Below are 22,584 nucleotides of genomic sequence, written 5' to 3' on the forward strand. Positions count from 1 at the left end.
GCTAAAAGTGTAGATTCTCTGCCCCGCCGTCCCCATTCTGAACTTGCTGGATCAGAATCTCTGAGGCTGGGGCCCTGAAACCTGCATATTAAACAAGCTTCCTATGCACAAATTTTCTGATGCACAGAAAATTTGGGAACCTCTGCTGAGTCGAGTTAGTGCAGTAGTTCTCAGCCAGGGATGATTTTGCCACTCAGGGGACATTTGGCAACTCCTGGAGACATTTTTAGCTGTCATAACGGGGGAGGGGGAGGAGGTGCTACTGGTCTTTAGAGACTAGAGGCCAGGGATGGGGGCTAAACACCCTACAGTGCACGGGAGATCCCCCCCCAACACAGAATTCTCAGGCCCGACATGTCAATAGCACTGAGGCTGAGAAAACCTGAGTCAGAGGGATGAAGCACGTAAACCTGGGCTGTGCGTTAGGAGGTAATTATGACTAAAAGAATCAACACCTGATTCAGCATTTGACTTGTAAAAATCTAACCTAACATAGTTCTAATTTTCTCAGGCTTTCTCCTTTACCCTCTCTTAAATCCACAGAGTCTCTAAAATTACAGTTCACTCTCTTACCTCCACCCAGGCAATACTCCTTTGGCTTCCGTATCAGGATCTCAGATGGTGGGAATGAGAGTCGGGGCGGGGGGGTGGGGGGGCTACGTTGTTATGACTCAGCTGTACATCAGGTATGTCCACATTGGCAGCAGATTCGACACTCAGGTGTGCTCTGGGCTAAGTGGCATTTATAGGCTAAGTTGGTATCCTAACCAGGGTATCCTACCATTACTTGTACCTTCATTTCTATAGGGAAATGCCTTCAGGGTTTTAACAGCTAACTTACAAGTAGATTTTAAGAACTGAGCCTGTCTTGGATTGGAAACTTCCTCTAGTTAGAGGGAAGGAAGTGCCAGAAAGCAAGCAACTTGAGCAAAAATTCTGTATGCTCTAAGTGTAACCCCAGAAATTAGATTTTTCCCCTCAGTGTCATCAGAGAATAATTTATATGAGTCATTCACTGGGAAATGGTGAAATGTATAATTCAATTTTTTTTTTACCTAGTGCCAACTCCAGGTCCTTGAAAGACATTGTCCCTCCCTGTCCTCTCTTCTCAGTATGGCTCTTTTTTTTTTTTAACATCTTTATTGGCGTCTAATTGCTTTACAATGGTGTGTTAGTTTCTGCTTTATAACAAAGTGAATCAGCTATACATATACATACATCCCCATATCTCCTCCCTCTTGCGTCTCCCTCCCACCCTCCTTATTCCACCCCACTAGGTGGACACAAAGCACCGAGCTGATCTCCCTGTGCTACAGCATGGCTCTTTTAACCCTGGACTCAGGACTCAGATTGATTCACTGACTACAAAGTTCTGTTTCACAGTGAGTTAAGTGATCCAAGTTCACAGGGCTCATGAGCGGCTGAGCAAGGACTACAATTCAGGTCTCCCGACTCCCAGGTCAGGGCTCTTTTCACTACCTTTTGTGAATAAGATGTAACCTTGCATGAGGAGGTTACAGTATGAAAGAAGAGCAAAGGTGTCCACACAAGTTCCTGTAATATAAGGTAGGGCATAATAGATGACACCAAAGTGGCACGAGTAAAATGTGTGGGAGTGCAGGGAGGAAAGGGGACTCCTTTGAGGTGATTATAGAAGGTTTCTTGAAGGACGAGACATCTTAACTGAGTCTTGAGAAATGGGTGGAGTTTCCATAGACAGAGATGGAGGAAGAGCATTATAGGCAAAGAACATGACAGGGGTGAAGGCATGGAGGCAGGAAAGTAGAGGATGTGTTTGGGGAATAGAGAGTAATTGGATTCAGTTGGACAGTGTGTTAGGTATATGCTGGAGATCAGAGCATGGGCTGGTGCTATAACAAATTTGTATAGTATCTGAAAAGTTGGGTTTTCCAACAGGAAACTATTGAAAGTTTTTTGAATAGGGGAATGACAAACTCGGAGGTATGTTTTAGAAAGATTCTATGGGCTGCAGTGCTCAGAGAGGGCCCAAAAGGAGGGAGGCTGAAGAAAGGAAGCCCAGGTGAGAAGCGGGTTGGGAACAAAGGCAGTGGCGATAGAAACAAGGAAAGATGTGAGAGCCACTTGGTGAGGGAGGGCGGAGGCCGGAAGGGTTTGGGCATCAGGGGTGAATTCCATTTCACATGTGCTGCTTTCAAGGTGACCTCAAAGCCTCCAGGTGGAAATCTCCCAAAGAAAATAGAACGGTTAGGACTGAGGAGAAATTATCTTTGTTGCTGTTGGTATCAAGGCCCAGGGAATGGACAAGGCTACCAAAGGGAGAGTGTAGAGCAGGGGGAGAAGAGGGTTTCGGGGATGCCACATTGAAGTATTCTGTGGAGGGGGAGGAAGAACAGGCCTTGATGATGGAACTAGCAGCATGAGGACCAGGGTGGAGAGGGGACAGGGTCGCCTAGGGAGAAGGAGGACAGAGTTCTGAGGAGAGAGAGGTTGAATGAAAGAGTGTCAAGCCCATGAAGGATTCAAGGAAGATAAGAACTGAGAAAGAGCCATGGTGTGTCCTTTCATCTTCTTACTCCCCCTCTTCACTAAGGTATTCGGATTCAAGCGTTGCCAACCAAGCACAGCATTGGATGCCCCACACTCGCACTCTCTCCCCTTGCCCTCTCAGTGAGTGGCATCTCCCACTTGTCCAAGTCAGAGCTACTCACTCTGTCATACTCCACACAGCTTGCAATTATCAAGTCCGGTCAACTCCACCTTTAGGACGCTTCTCATGCACATCCATTTTTCTCCACCTCCACTGCAGTTTCTAAGGTGGAGACTACAGTAGGCAGCATTTTCAGACTCAATGATCAGCTTCTGATGGAACTGTTTTATGAGACACACTTTGCGAAACTCTACTGTTGTAGCTTGAAACTAGGAGATGAATAATCGTAATATAAGGTGGGAAATGATATACACCCATAGAAAATAGATACATCAGTGTACTGAACTCTTAGAGGCAGAGACAACTTCTAGCTGGGTGGTCAGGGAAGGCTCCCAGGGGAGATGCCATTTGAGATGGTCCCTGAGGTTGGATAGAAGTCTAACCACAGGGACTATTTTTTAAAAAGGTACTCCAGATGAGGGGATGTAGATAAGGAAATATAGGTTATATATAAGAAAGAGCACTGATTTCAGGTTGACTAGAGTAGAGGCTGCTTGGGAAAAACCAGTAGATAGTAAACTGAGATTTGAGCCAGATTATTATTATTTGAGCAGGCCTTGAATATCAGGCTAAGGAGTCTAGAGGTTGAAGCAGAGGCATGAGGATTCATTTGTGCTAGAGAAGGGAGTGACTGGAGGTGGGGAAGCCCTTTCAAAGTTTATTACAGCAATAATCAAGGTGAGAAGTGTCTATATTAGGGTCTTGTTAGAGGGAGTGAAATAAAGAAACACTGGTAGAGACATTGTAGAAGAAAAATTTGAAGAGGGCAGAGAAGGAGGGCAGATTCCAATCCAACCTGAATGAGGCTTTGAGGTAAAAGGCTTGGAGTGGGATGGGAGGACATGCCAGTAGAAGACACGGAGGATGACAGGAGGAGAAGCAGAGTTGAGAGGGAAGAGGTAAGAGGTTCAATTGCTGACACGTGAAGCTTGAAGTTGCTGAGAGTTATCTAGATGAGAGGGAGGTGTCCTGCAGGTGGGCAGAGCTGGGGAGAGCATCAGGCCTGGTGTGCGCTATGTGAGTCAAGCCAAGCAATTGGGCGTCCTTATATGACAATTGTCCCAGTGAGGCAGAGAGAGTTTAGGTGATTTTTGAGAGTGGTAAAGAATGGAGGGTTTCTTAATGTTATATAGTAGAAGGTCCCTTCTGTGATGAAATGTTTCATATATACTTTTGACTCAAGTTAAAATTCTATAAATGTGCTTTTGTGTTGTAGAGTCAAGGCCTTTTCTCTCAGTTTTATACATACAACGATTAATATCCCTTTTCATCATTCTTGCATAAATTCTACTCATAGAATTTATATAGTTTCTCATCTACATTCCTCCTTTCAGTTTTTTTTAAAGTGAGGTGAGTTCTCAGAGACATCTTCAAATCAATCTGAGTGCAGAATCAGTTTTATTTAAAAAATCTTTTAGAGTTGTCTTATCCACATCTAATTTAATATTATTATTTTAAATTAATTTATTTATATTTTGGCTGTGTTGGGTCTTCGTTGCTGCGCGCGGGCTTTCTCTAGTTGTGGTGAGCAGGGGCCACCCTTTGTTGCGGTGCGCGGGCTTGTCATTGCGGTGGCTTCTCTTGTTGCGGAGCACAGGCTCTAGACGCGTGGGCTTCAGTAGTGCATGGGCTTAGTTGCTCCGCGGCATGTGGGATCTTCCCGGACCAGGGCTCGAACCCATGTCGCCCGCATTAGCAGGTGGATTCTTAACTACTGCACCACCGGGGAAGCCCAACATTATTTTTAAAAGCATCTTGTCTTCATAAAGTCTTTCTAAAGCTTTTGACTTAATTTTCAGATAAATTATAACATTTAAAAATCATATTTTACCATTTTGTTTAATAACTACTTAGATGATGTGATTTCAATAGCAATTACAACTTCCATATGCAGGTATGGCACAAATACAACGGGGTTCTTGGTCAGTCCACAATTCAAATGGTGGCAGCAGAAGATGTGGACATTCCAGTACCCTGCTGGCTGCAGCAAGTTAGTTAAGTGGCAACCAGATAGCAGAGTTTTATTGTAGTATTGTGTGTTAACAGTACAGCAACTTGGTTTGTTGATATGTCTCACAATGCATTTCCAATTTTTGTCATCACATAGAAACGCTTTGTTGCATGGTTGTAATCAGTGAGCATATTGTCCATTCTACTTTTTTCCTACTAAACTTGACAACAACATCTTGCCCTTGAAGAGCAAACAGCATTTAATGAATTCTGTTGTACTTAGTCTCCAAATGGCTTCTGTTCAGGGAAAATGATGTACAGAGAGTGTCCGAAGGCAAACTAGGAAATAAAAACCACAGCTAGGAATACGGCAGATATCCTGACTACCCATGAAGAATCCCATTCAAGACCCTGTTTTTAAGAGATGAAACTGAATCAGCAGCTGTAAGGGTATCTCTGGGGATGGAAGTTTAAATTTAGAAACTCATCTATGGCCCTAAGCCTTTCCCTTAATAAAGAAAACCAGAAAACACTTGGGGTTTGAGTTCCCCTCACTGTTATCAACATTTTTACCAGCTTGAGACGAAGAAGGCCCTCTTTTTTTTTCTCTTAATAACGTTCTGCATTTTATAGGGTGAGCTTTGCATCTCCATGTAATTTTGTAAACATTAAGCAAATAGAATAAGTTTGTTACAAGGGCAGATGTAATTTATTCTCAGTAGCTTTTGTTTGTCACTTGGAAAAAATACGTATCTTTCTCAGGTGCAACAATATTAAGTATTAGAAATGTGCTCTACCAAAAACCAATTTGGCTTTACATAGCTATTTGTCATACTCAACAAAATGGATATATTTTAACTCTTATTTGCCTGGTGCTCCTACGGGTGCAAAGACTTCCCGGATTGTGGTAAATGAGGTTGTTCTCTCATCTGTATTTTTTTTTTTTTTGCGGTACGCAGGCCTCTCACTGTTGTGGCCTCTCCCGTTGCGGAGCACAGGCTCTGGACGCGCAGGCTCAGCGTGCATTGCTCACGGGCCCAGCCGCTCCGCGGCACGTGGGATCTTCCCGGACCGGGGCACGAACCTGCGTCCCCTGCATCGGCAGGCGGACTCTCAACCACTGTGCCACCAGGGAAGCCCCTCATCTGTATTTTTTAAAAATGGAAAAGTCACGACTATAATAAGGAAAAAAGAGCTATGAGGACTAACTTTTCTGAGTTCTTTTTGTTTAATCTAATTTTGTTCTTTATTGTATTTTGTGCAATTGGGAAAAATTCAATGCAGAAGGTTAAAGGTGAACACCCCTTCTGTAGGGTAATTGCCACTATTAAGTTTGTTTTGTATTCTGTCAGACTCTTCCCCTAAGCATTGCACATTTATATATACACACAGGCAGACTGTGTCAACACATACTTGTTGACACAGATGAAGATTATACCGGGCACCCTGTTCTGTATCATGCTGGGTTTTTTTGGTCTCTGACTGTAGATCGGGGCACCCTCCTGTGTCAGTACGTGCTGACCCTCAGTGCAATGTAGTGTCCCAGAGGAGGGTCCGTGCTTCTGGTCATTCCTCTATTGAGAGACAATTCCTGGCCCTGAGAGGGAGACCTCTCCTTTCCTGCCCCGTTCAGCTTGATGTCTTCTGTCCCTCAGCTGCTCTCCTCACCGGCATAGCTGCTTGCCCAAGCCCGGTTCCCCAGGAGGTGGGTGCTCCCAGCCCAAGGGGGTCCTGGTCCTCAGCATAGGGACATGCTCTTCCACTTATTCTGTAGCTGGGGACGCTGAGATCCATCAAGACAGACCATTTCCCCAAGGAAAGTGAGAGAAACTTAACTAAGATTAGCCACCTTGCAACAACTCACCCCGGCGTGTGGGAGCACGTCTGTCGATGTGAATGTGTATGTTATTTTGGAAAGCAAAACCTGTGGTTTTGTCTGATGTATTTCTATTAGAGAATAGCACCAGAATTAAATAAATTCAGGTGTGCCTTTTTTGGCTGGCAATTGGTTCATTCTAGTATATAGACTAGCTTATTTAGGGCTAGAAAGGATGACCTCATTTTAGGCTCTTGGTCTCTCTTTCATCATTCAGCTCCAACTTAGCTTCTAGGAGTCAAAACTGGTCATATGTGATTACCTTTGAACTGATGAGAGAAGGTGTGGACTTGGGGGCGATATCCCTGGGCAGGCAGGATCCTCTCCCTCCTGCCCACTGACCCGAGTGGCTTTGCTGGGGACTGCCGCGAGGCCTGGTACTTCAGCCAGGAACAGAACCTGTGCGGTGAGATGGAGGAGAACCTTGGACCAGAGGCTCAAGTATTTTTATGCTGGTTTTCTTTTGGTTTTCTGAAAGGGTGTTAAAGATGCTATTCAGGCTAAATGAAGAGATACTTGGAAAAAGTTTTTGATTTAAAAAAAAAATGTCTTGGAAGTACTGAAAGTTTGAAATAAATGCTTAAAACTTTCAGAGTAGCTCTAACTGTACATCCACCCCTATCTCCAATTCCCCGTCACGCACATCACGGGTAGACAGTTCATGGGAGCTCACACATGCCTGGCTGTATAATGCTGGGCTCTCTGGACCTGTCTGAGTTATTTCAAATGTCTCTTCTCAATCCCTTCAAATACAGAGATGAGTTTAAAAAATATGTTAACCCATGTGGAGTGGCTCTAAGCTGTTCACTCAAAAACAAAGAAACCCTTCTTCAACACCAGATCTTTTTTTTTTTCCAGTTTTTTTTTTAAACATCTTTATTGGAGTATAATTGCTTTACAATGGTGTATTAGTTTCTGCTTTATAACAAAGTGAATCAGTTATACATATACATATGTTCCCATATCTCTTCCCTCTTGTGTCTCCCTCCCTCCCACCCTCCCAATCCCACCCCTCTAGGCGGTCACAAAGCACGGAGCTGATCTCCCTGTGCTATGCGGCTGCTTCCCACTAGCTATCTACCTTACGTTTGGTAGTGTATATGTCCATGCCACTCTCGCGCTTTGTCACAGCTCACCCTTCCCCCTCCCCATACCCTCAAGTCCATTCTCTAGTAGGTCTGCGACACCAGATCTTAAATTCTTTATCTTCTGTGACAAACAGTAATAGGTTGCAAAGTTCTGTGAAAATAAAAGGCTAAGACTTCAAGCGCCACATCACTGTGCCTGGTCCAGTGATAGGAATGCTTTGTGGAGGGAATATTCAGAATGCACAGCACAGAGAGAGGGCAAAAAAGAGGGGAGAGAGCCATGCAGCAAACCCCAGCGTGACACAAGTAAGGGATTCTGGCCTGCGGTGTGTGGTGAATTTGCAAATCTCCCTTCAGAAAATGTAAGAATCGGATTTGCCAACTAGGCTATCAGCTATAAAGAGAAGGAGGAGAGGAAAGGGAGAGGAGGAGGAAGCGGAAGGATGAGGTGGGACGTGAACATTGCTGTGGGAGGCCCCTGGGTCCTGACAAGGAGTGAGTATTGATCCTGGAGGCCTCCAGGAAGAGTAATGTGCATACTCACAGGTGATATATTTATTTCTGATTTATACCCTGCTGACTTCCAGAAAGGTTTTGACGTGGCTCACCTGCTAGTGAGCTAATGCTTCCTACACACACTGAGCAACCCTGAAAAATGAGAGGGCAGAAACTCTGTGAGTCATCACCCAACTGTCTAAGTGACCTAAGAGTGGGGCTGTTTTTCTGAATGAGGTGCCCACAGATGCTGTCAGCACCACTGGTAGGAATCCTGATAAGTCAGGCTCATTTAGTTGGCCTCACCAGGAAATCACTGAACTTTTCAGATAACTGAAGTTTCCCCCTTTAGAAGTCAGTCTTCTAGAACTTAAAATATTTTATATGGAAACCTCTGTCTAATGAATATTATATGCTTTTTTCTCTTCAGAGATGCTTGATAGCTGATTGAAAAAAAATTCTTGAGAGGGAAATGCCAGACTTTTTTCTCTAGATCTAAGTTTTATTTTTTATAACAGTTTTATTGAGATATAATTCACATACCATAACATTTACCCTTTAACTGTACAATTCAATGTTTTTTCATATATTCTCAGAGCTATGCAACCATAACCACTATCTGGTTTTAGAACATTTTTATCACTCCAGAAAGAATCCACGTACCCATTTGGAGTCACTCCCCATCACATCTTCCAACCGCTGGTAGCCGCTGGTCTACTTTCTGTCTCTATGTATTTGCCTGTTCTGGAAATTTCATATAAATGGCACCATATAACATGTGTCCTTTTGTGTCTGGCTTCTTTCACTTAGCATAATATCTTCAGGGTTCATCCATGTTGTAGCTTGTATCAGTACTTCATTCCTTTTTTTATGCCTGAATATATTCCATTGTATGGATATACCACATTTTGTTGATCCATTCATTAGTTGAGAGACATTTGGGCTCTTTCTATTTTTTGGTTTTTATGACTAATGCTGCGGTGAGCATTCATGTATAAATTTTTGTGTAGACATGTGTTTTCAACTTTCTTCCGTCTATATCAGTGAGTGGACACAGATTGGAATGTAACCTCACTATTCTTCTGGTGGAAATGGAGTCTTCATTCTAATAATCGTGGTGCTATGCTGGGGCCCAGGGCCTCAGAAGCTAATGAGTGTGGTGGGTTAGTTGTCCTGAACTGCAAGTCCCCAGATGGCTGAGCTTTTTAAGTTTATATGTCTATTTTTTACAATTTTTCAGATTTCTTTACTCAGTCACCTATCACTCTTTGCTTTTGACAGTGAGCCTGCCTCCAGAGGAACCCAAAACTTCAATGTGGGTTTCTGAGCTCCCAAGAGGGCCACCTTTTATGACTGTATCTAAATCAAGAATAAATGGGCTCTGAGAATGTAGGGACCATGGAGCAGATTCAGATCTAATTTCAAAACCTGCAGCTCTGTCCAGCCATTTCTCTGTCCAGCTTGGAGGATAGCCACCCAAACCTATCCACAGACCTGTGATTATAAGATTTAAATGTTGTTTGTTGTAAGCCACTATGTTTTGGAGTGGCTTGTTAACATTAATGAGGCAATAGCTGACAAATATTACTGTGAAGTCATTAAAAATCATATTTTTGAAGTTTTTTTGGATAATTTGAGACAAAGGTTATATTATAATGCTAAATTGAAATGATGGTATAATTATGAAATTATTATATAATTGAACTTATGAGATAATGGTAACTGGAAAACTCAGGATAGAAAGTTACTTTAAAAATGACATTAAAGTATATTTTTTATATGTACATTGTCCAAAGGAATAAAATAAAGCATACCAACACGTCAATAATGACCATTTCTGGTTGGTATAATTATGCTCAATTTTAGCTTTTTTATTTTCTGCTGTGAAATAGGAGCTCAATTAATATTGGCTAAATAAAAAGTTGAATAAATAAATTTCCACAGATTCAAAAAAAAGAGTAAATAGGTTCTGAGTGAAGGACTGAGGTGCTTTCCTAAGAGAAAAACACAAGCATAAGCTTTAAGGTTAACTTAAAAAAGTCGCTTTGGGCATTTACTTCTGTATTCTCAGCCACGTTCAGGACATTTAAAGTTGTCAAGGATGAGACTTCCATTTAAGGTGTTATTGTAAAGGCTCTACTTTTGGGTGGTAGGGATTAAAATGTTACTTTTGCTGGTATATAGGAAAATCTATGTAGGAACTACTGAACTGATTCTAGTCCTGGACCTTTTCACAGAGCTCTCATTCGGTAGGAAGGGAGCCACAGAGGAGCCCTGAGTCCTCAGCTGCCATCTGCAAAGCACAGGTTAGAAGGCCTCTGTATCACTTTGGATTAGGTTATCACAAAGGCTCAAATAACTGGAGTTTAAACAAAACAGAGATTTACTGTTTTGCTCATGAGAAAAAAATCCATAAGTAGGTAGGACCAGGGCTACATAGTGGTTCTATAGTCATTAGTAACCCAGGCTCCTTCCATCTTTGTCCATCTTTTTTTTAAAAAAATTAGTTAATTAATTAATTAATTTTTGGCTGCGTTGGGTCTTCGTTGCTGCACAGCAGGCTTTCTCTAGTTGTGGCAAGCAGGGCCTACTCGTCGTGGTGGCTTCTCTTGTTGCGGAGCACAGGCTCTAGGCATGTGGGCTTCAGTACTTGTGGCTTGCGGGCTCTAGAGAGCAGTCTCAGTAGCTGTGGCGCAAGGGCTTAGTTGCTGTGTGGCATGTGGGATCTTCCTGGACCAGGGATCGAACCCATGTCCCCTGCATTGGCAGGCCGATTCTTAACCACTGTGCCACCAGGGAAGTCCCTGTTTGTCCATCTTTAACACATGGCTTCCATCGTCAGACTCACTTATTGCAATATGGCCGTGGGAGCAGCCCCCATCATGTCCGTTTTCCAGGAAGCAGGAAGAAGGAAGGGCAAGGACAAAACTGGTGCAACCCCTGGCTGAGTTGGCCCCTTTTAAGTAGTTTTCCTGAAGTCCTATCCAATGACATTCTCTTACATCTCATTGGCCTCCTGGCTTCAAGGGAATATGAGAAATGGTAGTTTTTAAGCTAGATACATTGAGGGTTCTGTTAGTATGGAAGAAAGAAAGAAAGGAAAAAAAGTGGGGAGGAAGATATAAGCAGGCAACCCAGAGTCTGCCCTGGCCTCCTAGGAACTCATGGTTTAGGATGGACAAGACCAAGGCAGGTCATCACATAGTGTTACACACAGAGCTGTGCAGAACTTTACAGCTGCCCGTCCCTGGATCACTTCAAAGTGTGTAGGTGTAGATTGTTGAGAAGGATGTTTTTTGGTAATGAATTGTCCATCTCAGTTCTTCAGTGGGAGGACCAGAGGACTTTCTGGAGGATATGGGATTTCAGAAGGATGTTAAAGGAAACGATGGTATGAACAGAGATCCTTTTCAGGTGTTTTGGGAATGGCTGGTCTAGAGCCATCTGTGTGGTATTACCTACTCTTCTTGATTTCTATTTGTGTCCTCAGTGGGTGCTATTTGATGAGGTGTTCAGGACAATGGTTGGAGGTTTGGAGCATAGTTAGCTGCTGGGGAAGGAAAGAAGCTTCTTGATTTCCATGAGAATCTCAAACCTGAACTAAACTCACATTATTAGCTATTATTATTAATAATAATAATTATTATTTTTTTTGTGTGTGTGGTACGCAGGCCTCTCACTGTTGTGGCCTCTCCCGTTGCGGAGCACAGGCTCCAGACGTGCAGGCTCAGCGGCCATGGCTCACGGGCCCAGCCGCTCCGCGGCATGTGGGATCTTCCCGGACCGGGGCACGAACCCGTGTCCCCTGCATCGGCAGGCGGACTCTCAACCACTGCACCACCAGGGAAGCCCAGTTAGCTATTATTGATTGACCTCTCTCTGCCTCTAGAATCTTACTTTCTGTTCCCTTTTTTTGATTAGTTACAATGAACTATATATTCTTGTAGAAAGTCATTACTTAATTTAATAACTGATGGTACTAATGAGCCACCTCATGGTAATGGACTTTAAAGGAAAGTATAGATCTTCCTGCTCTCTTTTCTTTCTCCTCAGCTAAGAATTCTGAGATTTTTTTTTAAATACAAGCTATAAAATAAGCAAACTGAATCTGAGAGTCTATTTGAGGTACTTTCTGAAGGTGTCACTTTAAGCAGTCTAAAGGCATTGTTTGAGTTTGATTCACAAATTCACGTTAGAATTCATTGGGAACTTGATGTCTATGATCGTGAACAGATCAGCAAATGTCTATACTTGTTTAGAGCTTTGTGACCTTGTTCAAGTCACTTAAATAAGGGGTTGGGGAAAAATAGTCTTTTCCAAAGCAAAAGTATTATGAGTCTAGGGTTTTGTTTCATTTTGTTTTTTTCTTTCAAACATTGACTCGATCCAATCACAATGCTCCTGTGATTTAATTCTGAAGCAACCCTGTGGTTGCTGAAGTGGTAAGATCTTGCTGCTGTCCAACATTAACGGCGTTTCCACTTAGGCGAATTTAGGCTTGGTCTTGACTATTTAAAAGAATATTTAAGAATCTGCAAATAACATCCAGACATATGAGAGGGCGAATGTTTCTTCCAACTTTGAAAGCTGTTTAATTTGGGTACTTGGGAGACTTTGACTCATTTAAAGAAATTATTTGAATCAGGCCTTACATATTTCCTGGGTAGTCTACACTTCTGCCTCCCGGGGACCATGATCTCACCTTCTTCTGTTACTGTCAACCTTTCTGTCATATGAGCATGAACACGCTCAAGTCTGTTCCATCCTTAAAGTAAACTCCTCCCTTAGCTTATCTTTACTCTTCTGTTAAAACATAAAGTTCTCAAAACAAAAATAACAACAAAAGCGCTCTGCTCGTTGGTTTACTCCCTCACCTCTAGACCATCCTCTAAGTGTCCTGCTCTCTGACTTCTACTGTTCTGCTTTATTGATATTGGTCCACTAAAACCAACAGTTAAAACCAATAGTTGCCAAATTCCAGTGGACTTTTTCCAGCCTCTAGCCTATTGGTTTTCTCAGCCGCCCTGAATTCAGTTAACAATCTCTTCCTCTGTAAAACTCTCTGTGCCCTCAATGTCTACTGTATCATACTCTTCTGGTTCTCCTTGTACATTTCTGACTTTCGTTTTGTGTCTTTAGTGGACTTTCCTCTGCCTGTGCTTTAAATGCTGAGTGACATCAGATAAACCACTTAATATTTTTATCCATGAAAAGTAGAGGGGTTGAAATGGATAATCTCTAAGTTCCTTTCAAGCCCTCGTATCCTTTTAGTCATATTATCTGGAGTCAGAATTCACTGACTTGAGCTACAGAAAACTCTTGTGTTTCATGTACAAAGAAGTGTAATGAGAGATTATTAACATTTGGGCTGCCGTTCTGCAAAGGCACATTGTTAGCTGCTTCTTTTTCAGAGAAATCATAAAAGCTGAAAACTAGTATGGCATCATTCAGCAGTTTATCACCAAGTGGGAGACTGACAAATGTGGTTTGTGGTTTCAGCATAACTGAACAACTGACCATTCATATAGGACTTCAGTGCCGTGACTGGGAAGGAAGGTGGCGTGAATGAGGTTCTCTGGCCACCATGGCCTCCAGACATGACCACACACTGGGCATGGTTACAGTCCTAGAGAGCTGGAAACCACTGTCATGTGGATGCTTCTACTGTGGACATCATGTTTGACTAAACATGGCAACTGATGACAAAAATGTTGGCCTTTTTCAATTGGCCTTTTCCAGTAATACTTAATTAAATGGTACCCAGTTTTTCATAGTAGTTTAGTTAGATGTACTGCTATCCGAGATTTCAGATTACTTATTGAGGGTAAGATTCAATTTGACAGGCAGGGGCAGGAGCAAAAGTTTAGGGGTCTTTGAGTCTCTCCTGGGATGGGTGCAGACACTGCTCGGTGGAGAAAAGTGAAAAGAAGAGGAAGTTTGATGGGGCTGCTAAAGTTTGTCTACCTTGTGGCAGTACTTGCAGATGCTCTCATTTGTGAGTGTGTAGTGTTCCTTCAGTAAGTGTTTAATTTTACAAAAACTCTATGTCCTGAGTACTCAAGGCTGAGTCAGATTTGTGGGATTTGGAGGTGTGGGCTATACTTTAATTTTTTTGAGATGCTCAGAACTGAGAAATAAAGACATAAGAGCTCAAAGCTGTAGCATTTTAAGGGGATTTATAGGTTTACAGGAGAGACCATACACACACCATCATTATTAGATTATATTAAGTTCTTAATTAGACAAGGATACAAATATATCGGTAAGTCATCCACTAAGCCATTCTGCGAAGGTGTTGCCTTGGCTATGGCAATAACCAAATTAAGGCCATAGCCAGCAAGATGGTGGATATGTTGGATCATTGATACAGTAGACAGGGCCCTACACCATTTCTTGAGCACACACCCAGAGTACCCTCTCCGCCTCTGTGCCGGGGCCCATCCCTCTGCTGCCCTGTATGGGACGCACAGAGCTGCTGCCCCTAGGCACCTCTGAATGGGAGCCTTAGAATACCAGATGAGCACCCAGTGGCAGACCTGGGAATTACATTAGCTGTATCTGCGCAGTGATGGTGCTGGCGTTTTGCCTCACCTTCGGAGCAAAGGACATCCAGCAGCACTCTCCTGGGAAGCAGATTAACTTCGGTGAGTCACTGCTTTTCCATCTCATTTATGATTCATGACCTGGGCTATATTTTTAGCTTGTATTTATTTGGGTCTGTGAAGTGGGCTGGGTGGAAGTGTTGTTTGGAAACTTACGGAAGAATGAGGAGAAATTGGCATCACACTTAATCTTAGGTGGCCTGAAATTTGGTTATAATCATCAGACATCCTGTGACCATTTATTGAGAGCCTACTGTGTGCCATGTACTGTGCGGGACTCTACGGATGCAAGGTAAATGGGACCCAGATGCTGGCCACCAAGAGCCCATTGAATTATGTGGACAGACAGTGACCTAGGTAACTAATATACTGTAGCCCCTGCCTATACCTCCAGCCATATCTCTGGACTTTAGTCGTATTGAATATCGAGGGCTTTTGGAGCACCACTTATTCTTGCCCTTTACCTCTTGCACATGCTGTGCCCACTGCCTCACACCCTCCCCCATCCTCTCCTTAGTTGCCCATCATGACTCACACCAGCATGCCTTCTTCTGAAACATCTTCCCTGACTCCCTGAGGCTGGGTTGGAGCCCCTCCTACATACTCCCGTAGCACCTTGCATCCCAGTGTTTATCACACTCCTGTAAAGAGTGTTCTTGATTGAGGTCCCTTCACAGTAGTTGAGGCTTATTCATCAGCTCCCCAAACTAGGAGGCATCCCAGGATAGTCACTGACTTTTTCTGAGCCCTTCTGTCACTGTGCTCAGCACCCCACCTGCATTACCTTATTTGAGCCTCATAATAAACTTATGAAACAGACAAGTCATTGTGCCTGTTTTGCAGATGAGGAAACTGAGTCCTTGAGATGTAAGTTATCTGCCCAAGGTGTCACAGCTAGTACACATGCAAAGCTGAGTTTCAGACCCCACCTGCCTGACTCCCAGAGCCCATGCTCCAAGACTCTATGGTCTGTTCCTTCTCCCCCTTCATGGTTGCCATATGGGTCAGGATAGACTGGGTCATTCTGTGTTAATAAGCAATCCCAGCATCTCAGCGGCATAGACGATAGTGTCCAGAAGCATGAGGACCTTCCAGGGAATAAGAGAAAGACTGCCTTTTTAACCACAGGTCTCTAGTTAAATGGCTGTTGGGATCAGTTATTCAGTTGTTCTTCCTGTAAGCAGCACTGCTAAGGCTTCTCCTCTTCTGAACATGTTAATGCTTTGACACAACTTATGATTTCGCTGGATCCACCAGGAGAGAGTAGTCAATTGCTATGTCAAGGGCAACATAATCTGAATAGGGCTAATATTCCAAATCTCATTTTTATTATGGGGGCCAGTCCTCCAGGTTAGAGGCCTTCTCCAAGAACAACAGAAAATAGCATTCTTGATTCCCTAGGATTATACCTACACAGCGATAAAACTCTCTTAAAAGTTTCTTAGGAGACTGGGTCACAGGGCCAACATTTGATCTTCTCCACAAAGGACTTAGCTTGAAGCTATTGGTTACAGCTTTTGAATCTCAACAATATTAAAATTGAATGTAAGATATAAGGCCCCCGAGGAGTTTCTGCAAAGAGCACACTGAGAATATTTTTTTCATGGAGAATTCACCTTTTTACGATGCAGTGTTTATTTCTCCAGAACACAAAGGGTGATCAACACCGTGGGGAACTTACTGTTTTAGGTGATGGTTGCAGCAATCAATCCTCAAGTTCCTGTAAGTTATTATAGAATATAAAAACATCTGCCACCTATAGAGGATGCCTGGCTTTCCCACTCTTTCTCTTCATGCTATAATGAAAAAATATATATATATATATATTAAAAAGAGAAATATATATATATATATATATATATATATATATATATAAAATGACTATTTGGGTAGGTGAGTGGAGGAGAGATACAATGCAATGTCTTCAATCCATAAGTTTTCAGTTCCCTGAATTCATTTTCATTTTACATGTCTCCTTGGACTCTACCCATCATGGAACATAGGGCACTGCAAGGAGGTAAGCATCACGGGGAATCTTCTCTTACCTGACCCAGGTACTGTGGGGAAATTGCACACCTGAGTCTCTTACATTGGTGTTCAACATCACTGTGCATTAGCTTGTGTTTTTTATAGATGTAGGGCTTGGAGACTCCCCTAGATGGTCAACTTCTCCAGGTCAGGAAGATGACGTGGAATAGCATAGCTTTAAGCATCCAAAGATCTGGGTTCTCCATGAACCAGTCCTGTGGCCCTTGAGCAGAGCACTGAACCCCTGAGAATCAGTTTCCCATCTGTAAAAGTGGTATCATACACCCATTCACGTTCTGTCACAGTTTCACCGTGAGGATCAAATGAGATAACACTTGTGAGAACAGACAACGTAAATCGCTGTTCCTACAAAAGCTCATGATCACGTACGATGACTTTTCTGGCTGTGCCCAGCAGCAGAAAGAGCCATTCGTGTCTCCCAAGACGTGGGTGTAAAGTTATTCCTAGGAGAGGTCAGAGCCCTCCAAATGGTCTCAGTGTGGATTTTGCTGCAGGGATGACCCTCAAAAGCTGACTGACTGTTCTGTGCTCAGGTCTGTAGGCAGAGATGAAACCTCTCTCAGTTCAAAAAAATTCCTGAGTGTAAGGGATTTTCCATGCAAGTAGGACTGTTGGTATGAGATGCTGCACAGCCGCCTCGTGTAACGCAGATGGTTGTCATACTTTCCTTGCCCACAGACAACCAGTACTCTTTTTCAGATGAATTGAAAATTTTTTTTGGTTGCTTGTAGGCAGCTTATATCGTAGCATATTAGAGTGTCACAAAATGCCAACCAGACCAAGATCTTTATTGCTTACCTGGGCTTCTGGCCCTCAAGACACTCTATTTGCAGGATCCTGGTTGCCCACTGTTAAAGAGAAACTTTTCTTCTGAATCAACTTAGAAATGCCCTTATTTAATTTTAAAATTCCCCAGGAGATTATATTTAAGATGTTTTCAGTTCTGCTTGCCTTAGGGTAACTAGGAATGGACTTTTTTCTTTTTTGGCTGTGTTGGGTCTTGGTTGCTGCACGCGGGCTTTCTCTAGTTGCAGTGAGCGGGGGCTACTCTTTGTTGCGGTGCATGGGCTTCTCATTGCAGTGGCTTCTCTTGTTGCGGAGCATAGGCTCTAGGCATGCAGGCTTCAGTAGTTGTGGCACACAGGCTCAGTAGTTGTGGCTCATGGGCTCTAGAGCGCAGGTTCAGTAGTTGTGGCGCATGGGCTTGGTTGCTCCGTGGCATGTGGGATCTTCCTGGACCAGGGCTCAAACCTGTGTCCCCTGCATTGGCAGGCGGATTCTTAACCCCTGCTCCACCAGGGAAGCCCCCTAGGAATGGACTTTTAAAATATAGGTGCTCTCTCCATCTGCTGCAGGCGAAGGAGTCTACTTAGTGGGGAAGGAGCATAGAAGGTGAGGATCTGGGCCAGAGTGATAGGGTTTGCTCCCTTCACAGCCCTGCTTTGGCTTGGACAGGAAACCTGGAGAGAGAGATCTTGTTTTTGGAAGGAGAAGCAGAACACACAACTTACTTTAGGAGATTCCATCTTTGTAAACATTAAGGACTCGGAGGATTGAAATTCCCTGGTTGCAAAGACCCCAAGTGGGAATGAATGACCAAATCCAAATTTTCAGGCTTTTGAACCTGGAGCAGAAGGAGTTTTCATCAGGGTAGATGTTTGGATTTAAAAAAACCTGTTCAATTTAATCAACCAAAATTTATTTTGAGGGACTGCTGTGTACCAGACAGTACTCTAGGTGTTGGAGAGAAAGCAGTCCTGCTTTCCGCTACTAACCTTCTAGTGGGGGAGACAGACTATGAACAAACAAATACTGACTGTTGTCAGCAATAAGTGCTCTGAAGAAAAGCGAATACAAGAAGACAAAGAGTGGTGGAGAGCAGGAAAGTGTCAGCAGCCCTGTGCTCTTGGAGAGGAAGTTTTAAAGGTGCTGTAAGATCATCTAAGAAAAGGCAGTGTTCATAGACTCTCAGACATAGAAAATAAACTTATGATTCCCAAAGGGGAAAGGGTAGGGGTAGGGATAAATTGGGAGTATGGGAGTAATAGATACACACCACTATATATAAAGTAGATAAACAATAAAGATTTACTGTTTAGCATAGGGAACTATATTCAGTATGTTGCAATAACCTGTAATGGAAAGGAATCTGAAGCTGTACACCTGAAACTAACACAATATTGTAAATCGACTATAGTTCAATTTAAAAAAAAAAAAAAAAAAGAGGAAGAAAAGGCAGTGTTTGCTAAAACCCCTTGTGCCTCTTCCCTTGAGGCCTGTCTCACTGATCTCCCCCCTGAACTCGCTCCCCGGTGTTGCTCCCCTTCCAGAGGCAGAGTCCTCCTCCCCAGTGTCCATCTGCCCAGGTTTGCATAGATTGGTGCTGCACTAAACAGGGAAGGACTTTCCACTCCCTTCTCACACATGCAACTTCTGACTCACACCTGGCACAAGGAGGGCTTTGACCAGCTTCACTTCAGGATTATTTTAACTGGAAATATACCTCTTTAAGAAGGAACACTTTACAGATGGACCAGTTAGGATGCAGGTTATTTTGAGACTTCCTGAACATTATTTCTTGGCTACTTCATTCAAATAAATTGTTTATTGCCCTGTAAGAGGTGCTGGGGATAATGATGACTAAGACTCACTGCCTGCCCTTGAGAAGCCCACAGTCCAGCAGCGAGCAGGCATAGACATTTAAACAGATAAATTGCAGCACCACTGGGTGAGTACAACCTTGTGGTGTGACCAAGATGTCCTGGGAGCCCAGAGGAAGAGCGATGACCCCTGCCTCAAGAGTGCTGAAGATTTCAAACAACTATGATTTCTGAAGCCCCATCCATAGATTGATTATTCATCCATTCACACGTATTTTCTAAATAATTTATGTCAGGATCCCACACTGCCTGAAGATATTATTTGTTGGCCTATTATTGTTGTTGTTGCTTGATAATAGTTCTATTGATATATAATTACATTCCACACAGTTCACCCATATCAAGTGTACAATCCAATGGCTTTTAGTGTATGCACAGTTGTGCAACCATCACCAATATCAGAACATCTTTATCAACCACCAAAGCAACCCTGTAACCTGTAGCACTCATACCGCATCCCCCCAAACCTTCCAACCCTCCTTTCTAGTTCTATAGATTTGTTTATTCCAGACATTTCATATAAATGGAATCACACAATATGTGGTCTTTTGTGACTGTCTTCTTTCACTTAGAAAAATATTTTCAGGGTTCATCCATGTTGTACCATTTATCAGTAGTTCATTCCTTTTTATTGTCAAACACTATGCCATTGCATGATATACCACTTTTTATTGATCCATTCATCAGTTGATGGATATTCAGGTGTTTCTACTTTTTGGCCATTATGACTAATGCTACTATGAACATTTGACTGCAAGTGTTTGTGTGAACATGTGTTTTCACTTTTCATGGGTGTATATCTAGGAGTGGAATTGTTGAGCCATATGGTAATTCTTAGTTTAACTTTTTGAGGAACTGCCAAGCTGTTTTCCCTCATGGCTTCACCATTTTACATTCCCATTACCAACGTATGAGGGTTCCAGTTTCTCTACACCTTTGCCAACACTTTCCATTTTCAGTTGTTTTTTTTTTTTAAATTATAGCCATTCCAAAGGGTGTGAAGTGGTATCTCACTGTGGTTTTGATGTGCAGTTCCTTAGTGATGAATGACGCTGAGCAGTTTTTCATGTGCTTACTCGCCATTTGTATATCTTATTTGGAGAAATGTCTGTTCAGATCATTTGTCCATTTAAAAATTGGGTTATTTGTCTTTTTATTATTGAGTTGTGTTCTTTATGTATTCTAGATGCAAGTCCCTTATCAGATAAATCATTTGCAAACATCTTCTCCCGTTCTGTGCATGGTCTTTTCATTTTCTTGATAGTGTCCCTTGAAGCACAAAAGTAATTTTTATGAAATTCAATTTATCTGTTTTTTTCTTTGTTTGCTTGTACTTTTGGTATCATATCCAAGGTCCTGATGATTTTTGCCTATTTTCTTTTAAGAGTTTTATCATTTTAACTCTTATATGTAGGTCTTAGATCCATTTTGAGTTTATTTTTGCATATGGTATCGAATAGAGATCTGATTTCATTCTTTTGTGTTATTCCATTCTGTTAATATCCAATTGCTCCAGCACCATTTGTTGAAAACATTGTTGTTCCCCCACTTAAATTGTTTTGGTGCCCTTGTCAGAAGTCTACTGACAGGAAATGTGAGGGTTTATTTTTGGATTCTCAAGTCTATTTCACTGATCTCTATGTCTTTCTTTATGCAATTAGTTGAGTTAGTTGATCAGTTTGAAGAGTACTGCTACCTTAACATTAAGTCTTCCCCATCTCTGAACTTGGAATGTCTTTCCAATTGTTTTGGTCTTCTTGAGTTTCTTTCAACAATATTTTATAGTTTCAAAGCATAAATTTTGTATTTATTTTGTTAAATTTATTCATAAATATTTTATTGCTTTGGATTCTATTACAAATAGATCTTTTAAATTTAAATTTTGGATTGTTCATTGTGACCTGTTAGTTTTAAAATTTAGGAAAATTCATAAATAAAGTCTTATTTCTGACTTCTCTTGAAAAATCAGACCTGGTTTCCCAAATGACAAGAAGTAGCTAGAGTACTTTGGGTTTTGTCTTTCTTGTATGCCGTATAGTTCCAGATTTGCCTGTATCTGGCTACTTTCTTCTACCTGGATCCACTCACTCATTAATGCCTTAATTATTATTATTATTTTTTTTTTTGCGGTACGCGGGCCTGTCACCACTGTGGCCTCTCTCCCACTGCGGAGCACAGGCTCCGGACGCGCAGGCTCAGCGGCCATGGCTCACGGGCCCAGCCTCTCCGCGGCATGCAAGATCCTCCCGGACCGGGGCACGAAGCCGCGTCCTCTGCATCGGCAGGCGGACTCCCAACCACTGTGCCACCAGGGAAGCCCAATGCCTTAATTATTAAGCATTGAGTTTTTGAGCTTTATGATTATTCTTTTGGAAAATCTAAGTTAGATGAGATTCAGTTTGAAAAAAAGGATTAATATGATCTAAATCCTTAATATAATTATTTTTATACACACATCCTATCTTTTCTTAAAAGTTATTCAAGCCCTATTTTACTCATTCATCTCAGGAACATTGGTGAGCTAGGCTCAACACTGAGGATACAAACAGACACTATTCCTGTCCTAAAAGAGATACACACACATTGACCAATAAAAGCCATATGGACAATTAATGTTTTATGAAAGGTCTTCTGGACATCCATACAGTGTGTGGAGGAGGGTCCAGAGACGGTAGTGGTGGTCAAGCCTGAAGGTAAGAAAGGAGGAAAAGAGGAGAGGTTTCATGTAAGTGACTTTTGAATGATAATAGCTGGAGACCTTGTCCATTAAACTAAGAAAGTAGGATCTCTTCCTGAAGACTGATGTTTTCTCCAAAGTGTTAATTCTTGGACCAGCTGTAGCGGAACCCATGAATGCTTATTAAAATGCAATCTCCTGGACCGACTGAAGCAGAATCTGTCAGAACCCTAGGAATCTGTTTTTTTAAATCTGCCATTGAAGTTTCTCTGTTGACTCTGAAGTTCTCTAAAGTTTGAGAAGCTCCGCTTTAAGAAGGTGGGGGGTCTGAAGGGTTTTAAGTGGGAATGAGATGTGATAGGATGGAGTGATATCCTGCTAGACTTGCATTTCAGTAAGGTGCTGGCTGTACTGGGAAAGGCAGATTCAGAGGGTAGGACACTCCTTCGGGGGATTGTGTTCTAAATTCAACACCAGGGTGAAACTCAGATAGAGTAA

General features: G+C 42.4%; 1 protein-coding gene across 2 annotated transcripts in view; it reads left to right on the forward strand.

The window, feature by feature from the left end:
• The window catches only part of SHC4 (SHC adaptor protein 4), a 127,637-nt gene that overhangs the window by 11,768 nt on the left and 93,285 nt on the right, over window positions 1-22,584 (forward strand). The window lies entirely within an intron of this gene.

The sequence above is a fragment of the Monodon monoceros genome, unplaced genomic scaffold (assembly GCF_005190385.1).
Source record: "Monodon monoceros isolate NGI ecotype Baffin Bay Population unplaced genomic scaffold, NGI_Narwhal_1 Super_Scaffold_21, whole genome shotgun sequence".
Classification (NCBI taxonomy): Eukaryota; Metazoa; Chordata; class Mammalia; order Artiodactyla; family Monodontidae; genus Monodon; species Monodon monoceros.